The sequence below is a fragment of the Labrus mixtus genome, chromosome 20 (genome assembly GCF_963584025.1).
Source record: "Labrus mixtus chromosome 20, fLabMix1.1, whole genome shotgun sequence".
Classification (NCBI taxonomy): domain Eukaryota; kingdom Metazoa; phylum Chordata; class Actinopteri; order Labriformes; family Labridae; genus Labrus; species Labrus mixtus.
The window spans coordinates 9,554,129-9,573,614 of record NC_083631.1 but is presented as its reverse complement, the minus strand read 5'-3'; the positions used below and the strand labels follow the sequence as shown (position 1 = coordinate 9,573,614).

At 41.0% G+C, this 19,486-nt stretch overlaps 1 protein-coding gene and 1 pseudogene across 1 annotated transcript in view; both read right to left on the bottom strand.

The window, feature by feature from the left end:
- The window catches only part of praf2 (PRA1 domain family, member 2), a 72,628-nt gene that overhangs the window by 9,972 nt on the left and 43,170 nt on the right, over positions 1-19,486 (bottom strand). The window lies entirely within an intron of this gene.
- LOC132954429 (NLR family CARD domain-containing protein 3-like) lies at positions 7,983-15,784 on the bottom strand (annotated as a pseudogene).

Genomic DNA, 19,486 nt, shown 5'->3' with positions numbered 1-19,486 from the left:
CTTCTTAAAATGTTCTTAAAATCATTTTTAGATTACAGAAGATTAAATGATTTTAGATCAAATAAAAACACGGTTCATCTTATATTCATAGAAAAAGAGCGCCGTACCACAAAGCGAGTTCAACTCTCTCCTGGATTTAAGTTGACAAACCCGGAGTCTGACTCAGAGAGGGCAGGTATCCAATTCTCTCCGACCTGGAAACATAATTATCAAACATTGTGATTCCAGATCGGACAGAAACCTGCAGAGAGCGAGCAGACCGGGAGTTGCTTTTACAGCTCTCAAACGTCACAAACGTCACAAACTTTACAAACGTCCTCGTTAACTTTGACTTTGAGATGTGCTGCCTTCATGATCATGATCCTGGACACCCTGTGCTAGAGTTGTAGTACTCGAGACCGGTCTCTAGACCACCTTCTGAAGGTCTTGGTCTCGTCTCGGTCTCAGACTGGGCATACTCCGCTTACGTCCACAACCTTCTCGGTGTCTCGGTCTAAGTGAGTGACCCGGGTCTCCTTCATTTCTGCAGCGGCCATCTTAGATGTAGAGACACGAAGGAGTCTGTCGGCCATCTTTTGCTCGAACCCACGGACGTCGTCTCTGATCTCAGCCTGTTTGTTTCTTTCATCCTGTCTTTAACAAACACCGTCAGCATTTCCTGTCCCCCTGCGGTCACACCGGGGTCACACCGGGGTTACACCGGGGTCATGGCGGGGTCGGTCTGGAGTCAAACTCAGTTCACTGCAGCCTGAGGTCAAAGGTCAGCTCATCGTCTGTTGTATTAAACTGATTAAAGGAAAACTTGTACTCATTCAGACTCTTTGTGCTCGGAGACGCTCTGCTCCGGTTTGATGGAAAGCTTTTTAAGGACGTTAGAGGAATGTGCTTTCTGTCGGGTCACAGCGATTCGATCCGGACGCTCAAACACAGAACAAATGATTCAGAGTTTAAAAAAATCCAATACTTGAAGCTCAATTAAAGCAAAATGAATCCAATATAACGTCATGTCAACAAACCCTGTTCACTAAAGATCGTCTCAGTGAAACAGGAAACTGAAGTCGCTCCGTTAGCTGATTGAAAAAAGGACAATCGTTTTAATTTATTTAATGATCAAAAGTATCAAGAAGTACAGAAACAATCTGAGCCTTCATCTGTTTTATGAAGCAGGATCGTAGGAGAGGAATGAAGCCATCAAACATTGCAGATAAACTCCTTCACTGTTTAAAATGCACAAAAACATCGGCAACTTTTAGGTGCTATTTTTTTACCTTTCTTTTAACTTTGTATCTCCCCCATCTAAATGATGTTTGCCATGTGTTTCTTGATGACGCCACGGGCTGATTTGTTAATAAAGTAGATCTTAATACTCGAGTGTTGCTGCAGCTTTTTGACCTCTTCCAGCCTTTCACTCTCCCAGCTCCTTGGTTCGGTGGTGAATTTGGGCCAGAAAATCCCGCTCTGATTCTTCCCAACTCTCCGGTTCTGAAACGTTGTCAATGTTTGTGTGTGTTATCAGGACAGTGTGCAGGGGTTTGTCTGCAATGTTTGGTAATCAAAAAACAAGAAAATACCAGATATCGGGTGTCTACTCTTATTTTTGTTGCTGTGGTAACAGAAAAGGGATCGATACTGTTTGTGTTTAACAAAAATCAGATCAAGTGACAACTAATTTCTTAACTAATGAGAAGATCGATATTTTGATCTCAAATGTGAATAAGAGTTTAAAAAAACATGAACATCACATGACAACAACATGAAGGAGCAGGAGAGTGTTTTTCTGTGCAATAACGTGTGTGTGTGTGTGTGTGTGTGTGTGTGTGTGTGTGTGTGTGTGTGTGTGTGTTTGGGGGTCAACAGAGGTTCAGTCTGGGTTCAAATCCAGGTCAGAGAGATGAGAAGTTCAGATCAGACATTAAGGAAACATGTTGAAGTGCTGGCTTCTCTGACAACAATGCAGCAGCCAGTATGTCCTCCTTCTAACTTTAGATTCTGGTCCTGAATGCTCTGGATTTGTTTGGACCAGAGAAGGTAGGCGCTTTTAAGACACCCCCCCACACAGCCGTTTTGGACGCCCCTCGGTTTGCCAGATATGAGAGCAGTTATCAGGTCAAACCAACAGGTGTTGCAGTGATGGAAGCGGGCAAGAGAAGTGGTTCAGATAGAAGTGATTGTACCCGACCTAAAAAGCCTCTGCATGTTTCTAATAAGCTCCACGAGCAGAAACGTGCTCAAACTAGGATCAATATTGGAGATGCTTTTGAAAAATGGAAAGAGGTTAGAACACAGAAAGGTTTACAGACCCATGCAGAGCTGGATAAACACTGAAGCTTCAGTGTCCACCACATGGTGACCTGAGTGAGCATCGACTCTAGAGGGGGGGGGGGGGGGGGGGGGGCAGCGAGTGGCGTACATCAGGAGCGACAGAGAGATGGAAGAGGAGGAGAGAAACGTAGAGGGTTCAACAGCAGGGCAACGACTGGCTTCCTATCCTCCATCACACACACACACACACACACACACACCCGGGGGGCACGCAGCACAGCATGCATTAAATGTGTGTGTGTGCAGATAAACCAAATGAACACCTTCTGGTCACTCGGGCTTGAAGAGGAGAGAAAACAGAAAACAAACATTTCCACAGAATTTCTTATCATGTAACCCTTACACACGTCATGTTTTCTATGTGATGCTCTGGTGTGTTAGTCTTATTGTTGTGATGTAATCATGGAGCTAACTGACACCTGGACTTCCTCCAGTAGAGATGAAGTTCATCTAAACAAGAAATAAAATCTGGTTTCATGTCTTGTTATTTTAAGCAAATGAGAAAACTACAATTTAGCTTAACGTGTGGTTAATTATCAGGATTTATCCAGATGCATCGCAGCAGACCAGCGGTAAGATTTCCCCTGATTGGGATTGAAGTTTTATGGTTTCAGACTGTAATGCCATGTGTCTCCTGATGTTTCATGTTGTATGGTATCATATCCTGTCAGGCGTCTGGAGTTCAAATCACTTCAGGTCACTAGAGACTGTTTGATTCATTTCTTTCAGGTTGGCTTCAGTTATTTTTGTGTGTTTTAAGGTTGCTTTAAAAAAGCAGAGTAACGTCCCGTTAATTTGTTTATAAGTGGACATATATAATGTCATCATGTGGATTCCATTTATTCTTTATCCCACTCTTGTTTTTTAGACCCATGCATGACCATATTTGGGCGGGAGGGAGGAGCTGGAGAGGTGGGAGATGCAAAAAAAAAGATGGAGTGTTACCGGACAAATCAGAGAAGAGAGACTCAGACACATCGTATTCACAGGCTGAGACGCTGAGACATGAGAAGTATCAAGTAACACACACACACACATCACGTGTGTTGTCATGGAAACCTGTGAAAGACGAACACACCCCCAATCTCTCTCTCTCTCTCTCGCTGTGTTCCACCAGAGTCAATGAGTGTCTTCATCAGGTTGGAAATTGGGCGAGAAAAAATGACAAACAATAACTACCATCTCTCTCTCTCTCGCTCACTCTCTCTCCATCCTTGTCAGGTCATTGTGAGATCGGGAGGAAAAATTAGGAGCTTCTATCCTACAGATGAAAGTCTCTCTCTCTCTCTCTCTCTCTCTCTCTCTCTCTCTCTCTCTCTCTCTCTCTCTCTCTCTCTCGCTTTAGATTTTCGGTGGTCTCTAAATGTGTGTTGGTTACATTTTTTTAAATGTGTTTGTTATCTCTGCCTGAAGTTAGCCTGAGGATCATGCATGACTGTGGTCTGTTGGTCTAATAAATCTCACAGAGAGACAGATTATTAGTCTGATATTTACATGAACAAATCTCCAAAAACCACAAACACGGCCCAGAGGTTAAAGGTCAGGGACTGAATGAGCTGAGGGGACACCTAGCAGACAGCTAGCAGCTCCCACCTGTCACTCAAAGAGGCCACGCCCCCTAATTCTACATCACATTAAACCTTAATATAATGTAAACAGGTGAGTTGTATAAACATTCAGCCCGAACAGTTGAAGAGAGAAATGAGATCTAGAGACTCAAACTGTTTTTATACCAGGATGTAAACATGTTTATTTTAACATAGAGCTCTATGGAGACTGACTCACTGCAGGAGACAGACTCTAGTGGACACTGGAGGAACTGCAGCTGTAAAGCTCTTTGGGTGAAGATGTCATAGATGACAGCTCAAAAGCAAAGGTTGAGTTCAGGAACGCTTTTAGAGAAAGGTTTGAAACAGCATAAAAACAGTCTCGATTTTGAAATGAACCAACCTGAACAAACGTTCCTCTCTTCAACGTAAACCGCTGACATATGAAAATGATCTTTCTCTGACATGCTGCTACTTGTGGATGACTCTGCTCGTGTGCACAAACAGAGCAAGGGCAGGACGACGGGCAGGTGAATCATCTAATCGTTGGACAGGTGGACTGACTTATAACCAGCATCAGGATTATAAAGACTCGCTGGTGGTGATACACACAATCACACATCAACGTTCACAGCACCTCACACTAGTGCTGTAGTCCTCGAAATCAGACTTGGTCTCAAGACCACTAAAGCAGTTTTACTCAGGTCTCAGCAGGTCTCAGACTTGGTGGACTCCAGATTTTAAATCAACACCGGTCAAGACCACCACTGTGAGTGACACGCCCCCTAAACACAAGGCAATGATTTTTCAGAGATATTTATGGTCTTGGTCTCAGTCTCAGAGCACTATGGTACTATGTTGGGTTCTTGTGTTGTGTGGGTTCTTATGATGGTTCTTGTGATGGTCAGGTTATATATGTCTGTTAGGTATCGTGCACTTTGGGTTCTTTTTTTTTTAGTATTTTGCATTTGTTATGTTCTTGCTGTTGTTTATGTTCTTCTGTGTTTGGTTTAGTTTGCTTTGTTCTTGTTTGTCAAAGCACTTTGTAAACCTATGTTTTTAAAAGGTGCTATATAAATAAAGTTATTATTATTATTATTATTATTATTATAATATGGTCTCGGGTATGTCTTGGTCTGGTCTGGTCTTGTCTATGCTTTGTGGTCTTGACTACAACACTACCTCACACACACACACATATCTGTAAAATACTAAAAACATAAATAAAGAAAGTTAAAAATAACAAAACATTTTTAGAATTAAAGACATAACTAAAATAAAAATTTTTAGCCGGTTCATTCCTCTTTTGATTTTAAAATTATATTAATAAAAACAGTTATTCAGATTATTTTGAGTTTATTATTCATGTTTTAATTTATTTTAATGATGAGCGGATCGACAGCTTCAACCTTTAAGACTTAGAAAATAAAAAAGTAAAGTAAATCTTTATTTAAATATATACATAATATTTTAAAGAACACAGAAGAATAGATTAATTAATACAATTTATAATAAACAGGAACGTTTAAATAAAGAAACATGTAAACATTTAATAAAACAATCTAAATGTATTATTATTATTATTTAAATTTAATCTAAATCCTTGTACAACACCTTATTTATTTATTTATTTATTCATGTATTCATTTATTTATAACTCTTCTGAGGGTCTCTGTGGCGCTGCGCCCTCTGCTGGCAGGAAATAGAACTACACCTATTTCACCCTGGTTATAAATGATAACTTCAATAACAAAAATCTTAAATTTAAAAAATATAAATTTAATTTTCAGATGATCTGTTTGTATTCTGTATGTGAGATTTATAAATATGAATAATAATTTAGAAACACAAAACAACACTTTATATTTCTGTTTCATGTTTTAAAATAAAAAACACATTTTATTTGTCATAAATAAAGAACACGTCACGAGCGCTTCTTCGGGTTAATTGTTAAAAATTAGGTTTTATTTATTTCAGACTTTGTCTCAGAGCAGAGAGGAGCATTTGGTTTTGTTTTTTCTGAGTCTGTCCTGCACTCTCTTTGTTCATCTTTATTTTCTGTCTTTTATTTTTCTTCTTTTTTTTTGATCTGCAGATGTTTTCAGCCTCAGAGCCTCAAACTGAGAGCTGCCAGCATGACTGACACAAAGAGTACAGAGCAGATTTAACGAGGAACAACAACGAAGAGAAGAGAGGAGGAACACGATTTAAAACAAAGAAGTGAAAAGTTATAAAAATGAAAAAAGAGCTCGAGGTTTCACCAATCAGGGCAGAGAGGAGAGAGAAGTCTCAGTCAATAAGATCCATTAAAACACATAAATAAATAATGTCTTCAGGTAGGGTCAAAATAAGTTTTGGACTTAAATAAATAAATGTGTTTGTGTGAGTCTCAGCTTGTTCAGTTCCGGGATAGCAGCAGCTTCGTTGTTCTGCACTTTGGGACTAAAAGCCTCCGAGTGGGCCTCTAATTGGGATGGGCTTCTGCTTGAAGTTTTTCAGGTATATGAAAAAGACCTTACGTGAGGTGGGGGGGAGAGGGGGTCATCGCCATGGCGTTGGAGCTCAACAACATCACGTGACAGGAAGTAGCAGCATCAGTTTGCCTCTGAAAGTTCACAAACTCTTCCGTGTTCAGGGTCTTAAAAACTGAATTATAAAGAAAGTCAGAAGTTTAGAAGCAGCGGAGCGCGCCTGGGAGCTGTGACTCCCAGGCGCCACCTGGTGGAGAGAAGGGGAACTGCACACACAGCGCCAGCATCACCCAATATACTCCGTTATATAATCAAATAATCAAATAATAATAATAATAATTATTATTATAGATGGTCGTTGAGACAGTTAGTGTTTCTGTTAATATGTTTTAAAAAAAAAGGTTTTATTTTGAAATGACACGAGGGTCATTTCAACATTTATGTTTAAAAGAATAAAATAATAAGAAAGAGGATTGATTAAATATCTAAATTAAATATAGAAATATAAAGCTAAATGATATAACAAAAATGTCTGGTTTTATTTGAATACTTGACATTTTTTAAATTATACCATTTAAATATAAATAATATTTTTTCTTTGTACAGGCGAACGTTTGGATTGATAATATAAATATCTGACATTTTATAAAAATGAATATATTTTTTAAATATTATTATATGCTAAATAAACAAATATGCATAAAATATATTTATATGCTATACTTTTAAAAGTATTTTAAACTAGAATAAATTAAATTTTTAAATTAAAAAATGTCTGCTTTTTCTTCTCTGATCTTTATCATTTTATATGCTTGTTTGACCTGAAAATAGCATATAAAAATAATAATAAAAAGTCTTAATCACTTCTGTGCTTGATTTTATTTTCATAAACATTTCATCTGTTTTATGACTCTTTCTTGGCTGTTTTGAATGTGAGTGACATCATCAAGAGAATAAAATGATCTGATACTGAAACATGTGTCAAACTCAAGGAATTCTGGGTAATTTTAATTCCAACAGTGTGTAAAGCATTGACTGAAAATATTTGGATTTACTGTAAATATTTACTGTAAATTGAAGGATTTTCTCTGACAGCCTGCTATTGGCTGTTCCAGCGTCTGAAGGAGGGGATTGTGGGTAAATATAATCTACTTTCAGCACGTGAGTCTCGCCTGGACTTGACGTTCCTTTGAGCTCTAGTACGATCCTAAATACTCGTTGAATCGATGACTGAACTCTTTCTGTTCTCCAGTTTAACTTCACGTCACCTGGAAGCTGCACCTGCTGCGTTTGGCCGCCAGAGGGCAGCATCGTTTAAGTTTCCTCTACTCTTCCGTTTGTGGACAGAAGACTTGAAAAGATCTAAACAAGCTCCATTTACCAAAACGTAACTACTTCACAGGTAAGAAAGTTTTCTGCAGCAGAAAAATAGAATTTGTAAAAAGAGAAAATGTAAATGTGCTCAGGTAGAAAGTGTGTAAATATATTTATATTACACAGCTAAGAAGCTTCATCAATGCTAGGGATGTTTATCAATTACAATTTCTATTAGAAAGTCTTGGTCCGTTTCAGTCTGCCGCTTCAATCCGCGATACTTACGCCCCTTTGTAATGAGGGGAGGAAGTAATAATAATAATAATAACAATAATAATAATAATAATAACTTTATTTATATAGCACCTTTTAAAAACACAGGTTTACAAAGTGCTTTGACAAACAGCAAAAACAAGAACAAAGCAAACTAAACCAAACACAGAAGAACATAAACAACAGCAAGAACAAACAAATGCAAAATACAAAAAATAATTAAATACAATTCAACAGAAAATAACCCATATTGCACGATACCCAACAGACATATATAACCCGACCATCACAAGAACCATCATAAGAACCCACGCAACACAAGAACCCAACAACACGAGCTGAGACCAAGAGGAGCAAAGATTTAAAAAGATGTAAGAAACTAAAAGAGCTAGAAGAAAATCAAAAGATAACAGCAATAAGAAGGTAAGAGCAGTAAAAGAAATAGAAACGAAACAAGTGGTTAAAGGATCAAAAAAAACTAAAACTATAATATTAATTTAAAAAAAAAGTAGTGAATCAATCATGGAATTATAACCCTTTTTATAGCATCAAATAAGTAATTCAAATTTCATTGAAAAATGGACAAAAATCAGCATGAAAATAACTCAAGGTAATTTGATTTTAGAGTTTGATCGATGTCCCATCTATCAACATGGAGGAGGCGGAGCTTATGACCTATACTGCAGCCAGTCAGTAGGGGGAGCTCTCAGTGTTTTGGGTCCACATTAAAGGAGCGGTCATGTTCTCCATCTTTTCAAACAGTCTATGGCGTTGACAGCTCACGGGGACTCATGCTTTACATTTAAAACATGCCAGTCTTCTGTAGATTTAATTTGTCTCCATCATACGATATCTGAACACCGTCACTCACAATTAACGCATATGAATACGTACCAACTCTGAAAGCAGGGTAGAGAGGCTCAGTGAAGGCGCAGTGGAAGGTGTGTAGGCGTGTCCGGGTGTTAGAGGAGACATTGTAGAAGGACAGACTCCCCGCAGGCCAGTCAAGATACACCGCCACTCTGCGGGAGCGGGCCGACGTAGCAGACACGGCCTTACGCTTCCTGTTGTGCAGGGCAGTGTGAGCGTTGCAGATGAAGCTCCAGGACTGATCGTTCTCGCCGAGCAGAGAGTCGTCTTTCCTTCCTTTCCTGTTCATGCCCCTGTAAGAGACTCCCACAGAAACGTATCCTTTCCACTCCACCTCCCAGTAACAGCGGCCGGTCAGACCAGTCGTACACAGGACCTGGTACCTGAACTCAAACCTGTCCGGGTGATCCGGATACGGTTGCTCCTGTGTCACATGTGTCACCTGTCGGTCCCCTTCAGACATGTATAAAGTCGTGTTTGCTGTGTTTGGGTCCAGTGTGAGCTCACATGCGTCTGACAGAAGAGAGAACAGATGTTTGAAATGTGAGAATTAACAAAGACGAGTTAAAGAAAAGCACCTGGTGGAACATCTCGCTGTCATTAAGGTTAACTGTCAACAGCTGAGTAACATGAATGTGTATATAAGAACATTGCAGAGAGGCTGAGTTTATCTGAGGTATAGACCAGGAGGGGTTAACCACACTGAGAAATGGTGCAACAATTTAAAGGTCCAATCAGTGAGATGTGTAGAGAGTGAAATGATAAAGTGAGCTTACTATCTGATCAGACATTAAGGAAACATGCTATGTTGAAGTGCTGGCTTCTCTGACAACAATGCAGCAGCCAGTATGTCCTCCGTCTAACTTTAGATTCTGGTCCTGAATGCTCTGGATTTGTTTGGACCAGAGAAGGTAGGCGGTTTTAAGGCGACCCCCACACGGCCGTTTTGGACGCCCCTCGGTTTGTCAGATATGAGAGCAGTTATCAGGTCAAACCAACAGGTGTTGCAGCGATGGAAGCGGGCAAGAGAAGTGGTTCAGATACAAGTGATTGTACCCGACCTAAAAAGCCTCTGCATGTTTCTAATAACCTCCACGAGCAGAAACGTGCTCAAACTAGGATCAATATTGGAGATGCTTTTGAAAAATGGAGAGAGGTTAGAACGCAGAAAGGTTTACAGACCCATGCAGAGCTGGATAAACACTGAAGCTTCAGTGTCCACCACATGGCAACCTGTGTGAGCATGGACTCTATAGAGGGGGGGGGGGGGGGGGGACAGCGCTCTACAATGTTTAGAATTAGGACTGCAGTACCCATTTTAGACACAAGGGGTCAGAGTTACATACTGCTCCTTTAAGTAAAATGCTCTTTGTAATAAAATTGTAAAGATCAGTGGATTTCTTCATCTAAACTATATAAGGCGGGCTACAAACGAGATCGTTTTTTAAATCCCAACTGATTGTAAAAAAGTTCCAACTTATGTTTAACACTTATAATCCTCTGAACGCACACACTAGACGACTCCGAGAGGCGAGACCACATCTGGTGTTTGTAATAACGAGTCCACAGACACAAGATCTCACAAAAAGACGTGTAATAAAACGTTGCGTTGAAGGACGATGGACGTGGTCAGCTGGCTGTGTGGTTTGTCTTCATGAGACGTTATAAAGTCACTTGTGTTGTTGCCATAGTTACACAAGCTGCTCTTCTTCCCCTTGGCTCGGGGCTCAGTTCTGTTTGCTGACATGTTTGTAAGATGTTAAAGTGACGCAACATCTGGTTAGTGAGGCTTCCCGTTCTGCTCGCTCTTATTGGCTGTTGCATGTATTCTGTCAGAGGAAGCCCGATCTGGATTATTTACGATTTGGGTCTATAACTGTCTAGTGAGACTCCAGCCTAAGACCGTTGAACAAGGCCGAAAAAGGGAATTGGATGGCGGTGATTTTCACACCCTCGGACGTCCCTGCATTAAAAACAGAAATTACTCTGTAGTGGACATCACTGGGAGGAATTAAAGGGAATAAACACTTGTGGTTTAAGCGGTTTGTGTTTTAGTAGAGTGATTCGAAACAGCATGTTTTCATGTTCATGGTCAATGGCAGTGGTGTAGAAATGTCGAACAAGTTCTCACAAATCAGACTCACATTTTCGCAGCCCGGACAAGAACTTGATCTCTCCACAGTGATCGACTCTGCAACAGAAGAAGACGAGATATCCTGATTATTCCTTATTCATATCTGAATATGTTGATACATATTAAACTCTACTTTAAAGAAATAAAGGCTTTAAAGTAAATCTAGTGTCTTTAAATTCGATCTGAAAAAGACATGGAAGACAGGTGCCATGGCAGCAACATGTGGACTGCAGTGAGTCTAGCTCCACCCTTTAGGGGCGGATCAGTACGCTTCGCACCCCAACAGAAGGGTAGCAAAAAAGTAGGACGGTACGGATCGGTTATTTTGTTACCATTCCAAACTTTGGACGGTGGAAACTTGGTGGAAACAGGACTTAAATGAACATCATGCTGTATTAAAGAAGACTTGACACTCGAGATTGAAAACTTAAACTCATTAGCAGTACCTCAGGATTTCCAGTTTCCACTCTGGGTTGTCCAGTCCCGCAGAGAGCCGGGTCTCCCCCAAGTCTCCGGGAGTGTTGTAGCTCAGGTCCAGCTCTCTGAGGTGGGAGGGGTTGATGCTCAGAGCCGAGGCCAAAGCAGCATAGCCCTCCTCTTTGATAATACATCCTGACAGCCTGCAGAGAGCACATCCTTCATGCACATCACCACTTTCATGCAGGAGTGAAGGTTTAGTGAAGCGTACTGACCTGAGTGTTTCCAGAATACAGTTTGGACTCCCCAGACCATCAGACAGCCGCTGCACTCCTGAACTCTGCAGGTCGTTGTTACTCAGGTCCAGTTCTCTCAGACTGCAGGACTTGGAGCTGAGAACTGAGCTCAGGCTCACACAGCCTCTCTGAGTCAGGCCACAAAGACTGAGCCTGAAAGAGATTTAATCCAACAAATTTTGTGTTAGGGGAAATAAGTTGCTTAAAGCAGAGGGTTGGTGAAGTGACCATGCACTAACATTATCTCATTAGTTTCCAGGGAAGCACGTCCCCAGACCCTGTAGTGAAGTGAACAGACCTGAGAGTTTCCAGTCTACCGGGTGGACTCTTCAGTCCATCACAGAGCAACTCCAGTCCAGAATCCGTCAGGTGGTTGTGACTCAGGTCCAGGTCCCTCAGATTGCAGTATTCCCCCCCTCTGACAGAAACACAGTCCGTATGCATACAGCAATAACTTTATATGTTCTGTTTGACAGTTTTTAAATGTTGCAGCATCAATGGCATGACAGTAAATAACAACAAGCATTATAATTCTTATTAAAAAACTGGATCGTACATGTGAGAGGTCAGGACCAAGGCCATCCTAGCACAGCTGACCTCCTGCAATTTACAGCATGCCAACCTGCATGAGACAGTTTATGAATCATTCATGTAAAGTTGATGCACAGTAAATATCATTTAATTTAGCATCATGCTAGCTAACATGTTCGGAATATCTGAATATGAAAATGAAGCTTTTTACCAACAATTAGTCAGCCATGTTTACTGTGGTCAACTCGGAGCAGATGATGGGGTTTCTTTTACCTCGGAAGTTGGATGTCCAAGCTGGGAATCACGTCACACCCGAGTTCCAGTAACAAGTTGGAAAACATGTTGGACAATCAACATGGACGCCTCCAGGAGTACCTTTTTTTTGTTAGCTCCCAGGCAATAACAACACACAACATGATAGTTTGATCTCAGAAGTCGGTTAGATCTTCGAAATCGGAAATTCCAAGATGGGAGTCTAATATGTCATCCCAAACGCCCCTGAAGTCATAACTCCGACTTGGAAACTGGAAGCAATTTCAGTAACCCAGCTCAAAACTTGTGGTGTGTTGTTGTCGCCTGGTATTAGCTTACACAACAAACTCGGTGTGGCGTCATTCCAAACTCTTGCATCCAACTTCTGAGGTAAATGGAGCACACCAAGAGAGCAGAATGGTAAGCCATATTTACTGTGGTCAGCCTGAAGCAGAGAGCTGAATGGTCAGCCATGTTTACTGTGGTCAGCCTGAAGCAGAGAGCTGAATGGTCAGCCATGTTTACTGTGGTCAGCCTGAAGCAGAGAGCTGAATGTGAATGGGATAATGCTGTGACATAACACTTTGATCCCCAGTATCAGATGGTTCAGAGGTGCAGTGTACTTCCTGCGTGTTACTATTGTGTGTAACACCATTTTTAATCGTTAATTGACACCATTCAGCCAATCAGAATCAAGTATTCACCCAGACCATTGTATGAAGAGGGTTATTACATAAAGAGCAGTAAATAATGAAAAGCAGAATGTTTTTTTAGAAGGTTCAGAAAAACTCACTTTAGATTTTCCAGCTTACAGTGTGGACTCTTCAGTCCAGCAGAGAGGAACAAAACACCTTTATCCTGCAGGTTGTTGTAACTCAGGTCCAGGTTCTTCAGACCTCCGGAGGACCTGAGAACTGAAGCCAGAGCTTCACAAGACCGATGAGAGAGCTCACATTGGTCCAGTCTGTTTAAAACTGAGACAAAGAGGGATAAGAAAGGTATGGAAAACAAAGCACAGTGACATGAGTGCTCCCCGAATGGACTACAGGACCGCTCGTGGAAGGTACTAATCGGACTACTATCGGGAAGAAGAACACTTTCAAGATCCCGAAATCCTTCATAAGTTATAACAGGTTCTTACAGAGCAGTCGTTGAGGCTTTGACCAGCGGCAGCATTCTCAGAAGAACCTCCTCTGATCTGGAGTATTTCTTCAGGTCAAACACATCAAGGTCTTCATCAGAAGACAGTAACAAATAGACCAGGGCTGACCACTGCGCGGGACAAAGGTTGGCAGTGGAGAGACTATCTGTTCTCAGATAGTGTCGGACCTCCTCGACCAGCGAGCTGTCCTTCAGCTCACTCAGACAGTGGAAAAGGTTAATGCATCTTCCGGAGAAGAGTTCTCCCTGATCTTCTCTTTGATGTATGCCACTAGTTTCTTCTGGGTGTCTGCACTGCGTTCTCCTTCTTTCAGCAAACCCTGTAAAAGATCCTGATTCGACTGCAACGAAAGACCAAGGAGGAAGCGTAGGAACAAGTCCAGGTGTCCATTGGGACTCTACAAGGCCTTGTCCACAGCTTTCATACAGACCTTGGTGATGGTTGATTTTCTGAAAACCATCTGCAGTGTTTGCAGGGGTGTTTGTGGTTGAGCCATCACATCTTTCTTGTTATTGATGGCTAAGAGGACGACGAAAACAGCTGCCAAAAACTCGTGAATGCTCAGATGCACAAAGCAGAACATCTTATCTTCGTTCAGCCTGTCTTCTTCTTTCAAGATCTGTGTGAACACACCGGAGTACACCGACGCTTTATTGGAACAAATACCGCTGCTTCTCAAGTCGGATTCATAGAAGATCAAATGTCCTCTCTGTAACTCGTGGAAGGCGAGCTTTGCAAGTGAATGGATGACTTTGGATGACTGCTCTCACCTCTGTCATGATGTCAACAGAGTCCAGAGGGATCTGATTGGCCGCCGCAGGTCGTGTGGTTATCCAGAGGCGAGCAGATGGGAGAAGCTTCCCTTTCATGAGGTTTGCCAGCAGTTCATTCACCAACAGTGGCTCATCCACTGCACGTTCTACCTGCTCACTGAAGTCGAGCTGCAGACGACTTTCATCCAGCCCATCGAGCACAAAGAGAAGTTTAAATGTACTTTTGCCATAGTTGGTGTTTCCTGAAGCCTGAAGGTTTGTAAAGATGTCGTTCAGAGCCTCCTCTGTGATATCTCGACTTTCCCTGATACAGGTGTGAATGAGCTCTGCTAAACGAAACCTTCTCCTGCTCAGTAAATTCAGCTGGCGGAAGGTGAAGGGGAATATGAGGTGCATGTTTTGATTGGCTCGTCCTTCAGCCCAGTCCAGGATGAACTTATAAACTAGGAACGTTTTACCGATTCCCGCAATCCCATTGGTCAGGACAGTTCTTACAGGTATGCTTTCTCCAGAGCGGTGTTGGAAAATGTTGTTGTGCTGGATGGCTCTCTCGGCTCCTCCTGGTTTTCTTGATGTCATCTCAATATGTCCAACTTCATGCTGCCTGTTAACATCTACATCATTCCCGTCTATGATGTAGAGCTCTGTGTAGATCTCATTCACAAGTTTCTTATCCCTCTGCTTTTCCAACCCCTCTGGTGTACACATAAACTTGTTCTGGAGGTTTGACTGCAGCATGCGTTGGTAAAATGTGATGTGTCTCGGGGGTTTCGGTCTTTGCACCAACAAATCTGTGTGGAGTAAGGGTAACATGTTACACATATATATCATAAATCCAGTCTATCCTGTGTAAATGTCTCTGAGTCATGACTGTCTACAATGAGAGAGAAGCTTGAGTCCCGCTGGCTGTGTTGTTGTCAGAGCCATGTTTACATGGACGGGATGGCCGGCTCCTCCCCTTGTGTATAAAATCTGTTTTAGTCAAGGACTAGAGAGAAGAAGAAGAACATACTCACTGATTATTTGGATGTCATTATGTTGTCTGTAAAAAGTGTGAAACAGCTTTACCTTCAGCCTGGGTGGCTGATGTTGGAGGGAGAAGATGAACTGTGAGCTGCTCCGAAGATGCTCCTGTGTTCTCTGAGGTCGCTCTCACATCAGCAACAACATCTGAGAGAGAGATAGGGTGTTTGGATAATAATGTAAATCCAGGCACATGACTGTTGCTATGGCTTTGATTCAGTTCATGACCTTTAACCCCAATAAGAGGAGCCAACGATTCCTTATAGATCATTTCACAACCTCTAAAGAATATTTTGAGCACTCACTGTTGGGTTCAGATGCACTTTTGGATAAATGCTCCACTAAATCATTCCTGCTGATCTTCTTCAGGACCTCCGCTGTGACGTGCAGAGCGGCAGGGAGGCCGTAAGTCTGCACCATCAGATCCACCGTGTCCTGCCTGTCCGCCTCCTCCAGCTCGCTCTTCGGGATCGCTGGGAAGCCATCTACGACGCCAGGCTGCCTCAGGAACCACTGTAACTGTTTGAGCTCCTCGTTCCCCAAATCCTGCAGGACTCCAAAGAGGAGCTCCACATGTGACGCCATTGCTGTGCCCTGATCTCAAAGGACAGTTCGGATATCTGTGCAACAACCTGGAACGAGAGACATAATAATATGTCATGTAAAGCATGAATCTGGAGTTTACAGAGACACAAAGCTGGCCTTCTTTTAAGCTGTCTCGACATCATGGTCACTGATGCTGCCGTAACTGAATGGATTCATTCCTCTGCCAGATTGAAGTATCCCACGTTATGACAACCTTAATCAGTCACATATGATGAAAAATACACTTCACCATGTTTCTGTAACACAAACATGAGTCTCTAGTCTGTCTACAAACACCCCAATGATGAGAAAAGTCCATCCTCTCCGTCTTTTCCCTGCTCCACTTTTCAGAAAATGTGTGCTCAAACAGGCCGTTTGGAGATTTTCCCTTGATGACATCACAAAGGGCAGTAGCCCCTCCCCCAGGTGGATGACACTCCCACAGCTAGGTGTTTGTTCTGCCCTCTGAGTCTGCCTTCTCACTGTAAACAATAGGACATGGAGCGAGAAAGCCCGAGCCACCGTGGTCTGACACAGCTCATTTACATATTTAAAGGTACCAACACAGAAACGGCCTGTTCTGAGCAGGGCTGAAATAGAGGGGTTTATAGACATGATCAAATACAGGATCAGAGTGGATTTAGAACAAGAAACTTCACAGACACATATTTTGAGGTGCTCTGAGACTTATTTACACTGAAGAGGAGGAGGAGGATATGTCACCTTTAAATGCAAACAGAACGTGCTGTGAGTGTTCATGTCTGGGTTCTGCTTCCTGTAACTTCTTTAAAACTGCTGACGTTATTGTCCTACATTTCTTTATTGGTTTTAAAGATAGTACCATAGAAAAAAGCCTTCTCACTTTGGCATTTTATCAGTACTCTCCTTGACAAACAAACTGGGTAATAAAGATTCATATCACATTCTGAGAGTTGTAATATTCCTAATTATAGCGTAAAACAAGTGTGCAATTAAACACTGGAATAGCAATTAGAGCATAAAATGTTCATATGGAGGATGTTACGTTGTGACCCTGTAATTAAATGCCAATATTTACAATAGACTTCAGTGTTCTTTATGTGTTTGAATCTCAGATCTTTTTATTGTTTTACTCACTGCTGTAAAACAAACGGCTTCTCTTGGATTGACTTTGACCTATATCTCAGAGAATCGAGACACCAGAACCCGGGAAGTATTAGAAATAGGATTTTAACACACTTGAAAAATCAGTCAGATAATCTCTTTCATCACTTACAACTTTAATAATAATCATTTGTAATGTTTATGGAAATAAAGGTTAATGCACTTCATTGAGGAGTTCATCTAGTAACAAAACTCACTGTTCAATCTTTACAAACAAGTTCAGATGTAAAAAAAAAAAAGGAAGAAAGACAAAAAAGGGGAAATATAAAACAGAACTGGGTCAATCCCAACAAGTTATTACCACATTACTTCTGTATGTTCAACTTTTACTCTCTACTTCTTTCTTTAGTGTGAAATCTCAATGAATCATAATATAAAGCTGCTGTCACTGTTTTCCTACTTGTTTAAATATTAATATCTCCAAAAGAAGTTTAGACTGATCTTAGTATTTTTGATGTCTTGATTTTATGTACCTAAACGGTATTTGTTAGTATTTTTGTGTGGTGTCTTGACTGTGATTTCAGCTGCTGCTGTGACGGTGTAATGCAAAGGATTATTAAAGTACCCATCCATCCATCCAGACGTCGGTGCAAAGTTAAATATTATTGTGAAGAACTCAAAGCTCATTTTGTTTCACACCGGAAATCACAAAATCAAACAGAACCATAGACTGTAAATATTAACAGAGCATGTTCTGTGCAGCAATCTAATCAATCTGATGGTGTAAGTTTAATAAGAGTTGGTGCTCACCTCAGAACCGCATAATATTAGTCCGCTACTTCCGGTCTCTGTTTAACCATAATGTCTAGGTCCAGCCTCCCAGTACTCTCCTCTACCAAGACAGTCTGGCTGCAAACCTTTTGCTGTCAGCTCCTACCTACTGCGGTCAAGCCAGCCGCTCCTCGAGCTTACATGGTGAAGTGAGCCGCCCCTAAATTTTAAGTGCCCACGTATTCTGATCTTTATGGTAAATGCTGCGGACTGCAGAGCGAGCAGGAGTAACAGACAGAGAGAGCGATTTTGACCCGTTATTAATCTCCTTTTCCAGACAAAAAAAATCTCCCATAAGTAGAAAATGATTCTGATATTCTGATTTTGAGAAATCCACTGTCAAAGTCCTTTATAAATCACTATAATGAGTCTTTTTTATGACTTTGATGTCTTGTAAAAAATAATTCTTCCATAAGTAGAAAATGATTCTGATATGGTTGGACTTAGTACTTCCTAGACTACGTGCACAAGTAATATGAAGTACTTTTACTGTGTACTTTATGAGAAATCCACTGTCAAAGTCCATTATAAAGCACTAAATCATTTTCTACTTATGGAAGAATCATTATCGTGATTTATAAGGGACTTTGACAGTGGATTTCTCAAAAAGTACACAGTAAAAGTACTTCATAGTACAGGTGCATGTATTATAGGAAGTATTAAGTCCAACCATATCAGAATCATTTTCTACTTATGGAAAAATTATTTTTTACAAGACATCAAAGTCAGAAAAAAAGACTCATTATCGTGATTTATAAGGGACTTTGACAGTGGATTTCTCAAAAAGTACACAGTAAAAGTACTTCATAGTACAGGTGCATGTATTATAGGAAGTATTAAGTCCAACCATATCAGAATCATTTTCTACTTATGGAAAAATTATTTTTTACAAGACATCAAAGTCATAAAAAAGATTCATTATAGTGATTTATAAAGGACTTTGACAGTGGATTTCTCAAAAAGTACACAGCAAAAGTACTTCATATTACTTGTGCATGTAGTTTAGGACGTAGTAAGTCCACCCATATCAGAATCATTGTCTACTTATGGAAGAACATATATTTTTTTCCCAGGAAAACACCTTATTTTGAAAAACGGAAGTTATCGCAGACTCGCAGTATTATTCTCAAACTAATTTCACCGACCTCCGAAGCTATTCCCTGAACAGTATTTTGTTTGCTCCCGTTTCATACACGTATATCTCATAGTCAGTTTTATGGTAAGACCTAGGCATTTAGCACTTCACTTCATCGCTCTCTCTCTCTGCTCGCGCTGGAGTCCGGAGCATTACCATAAAGATCAGAATACGTGGGCACTTCAAATTTAGGGGCGGCTCACTTCGCCATGTAAAAGCGAGGAGCGGCTGGCTTGACCGCAGTTCCTACCTCTGTAGACCTCCACTGAGAGGCTCCTCCACTGTCCGGACTAGAAATACACGCAAAACATTTCAAAATAAAATCATGTTGCACTTCCGGTTTAGCGTTTCAACCATTTATAGAATCTTACACGTGAATGTAATATACTTCATGTAAAATTGGAAAGTAACTCCCGTTTAAGTCATTTATTTATATAAATATAAACACATTTAACCGACCACTGAAC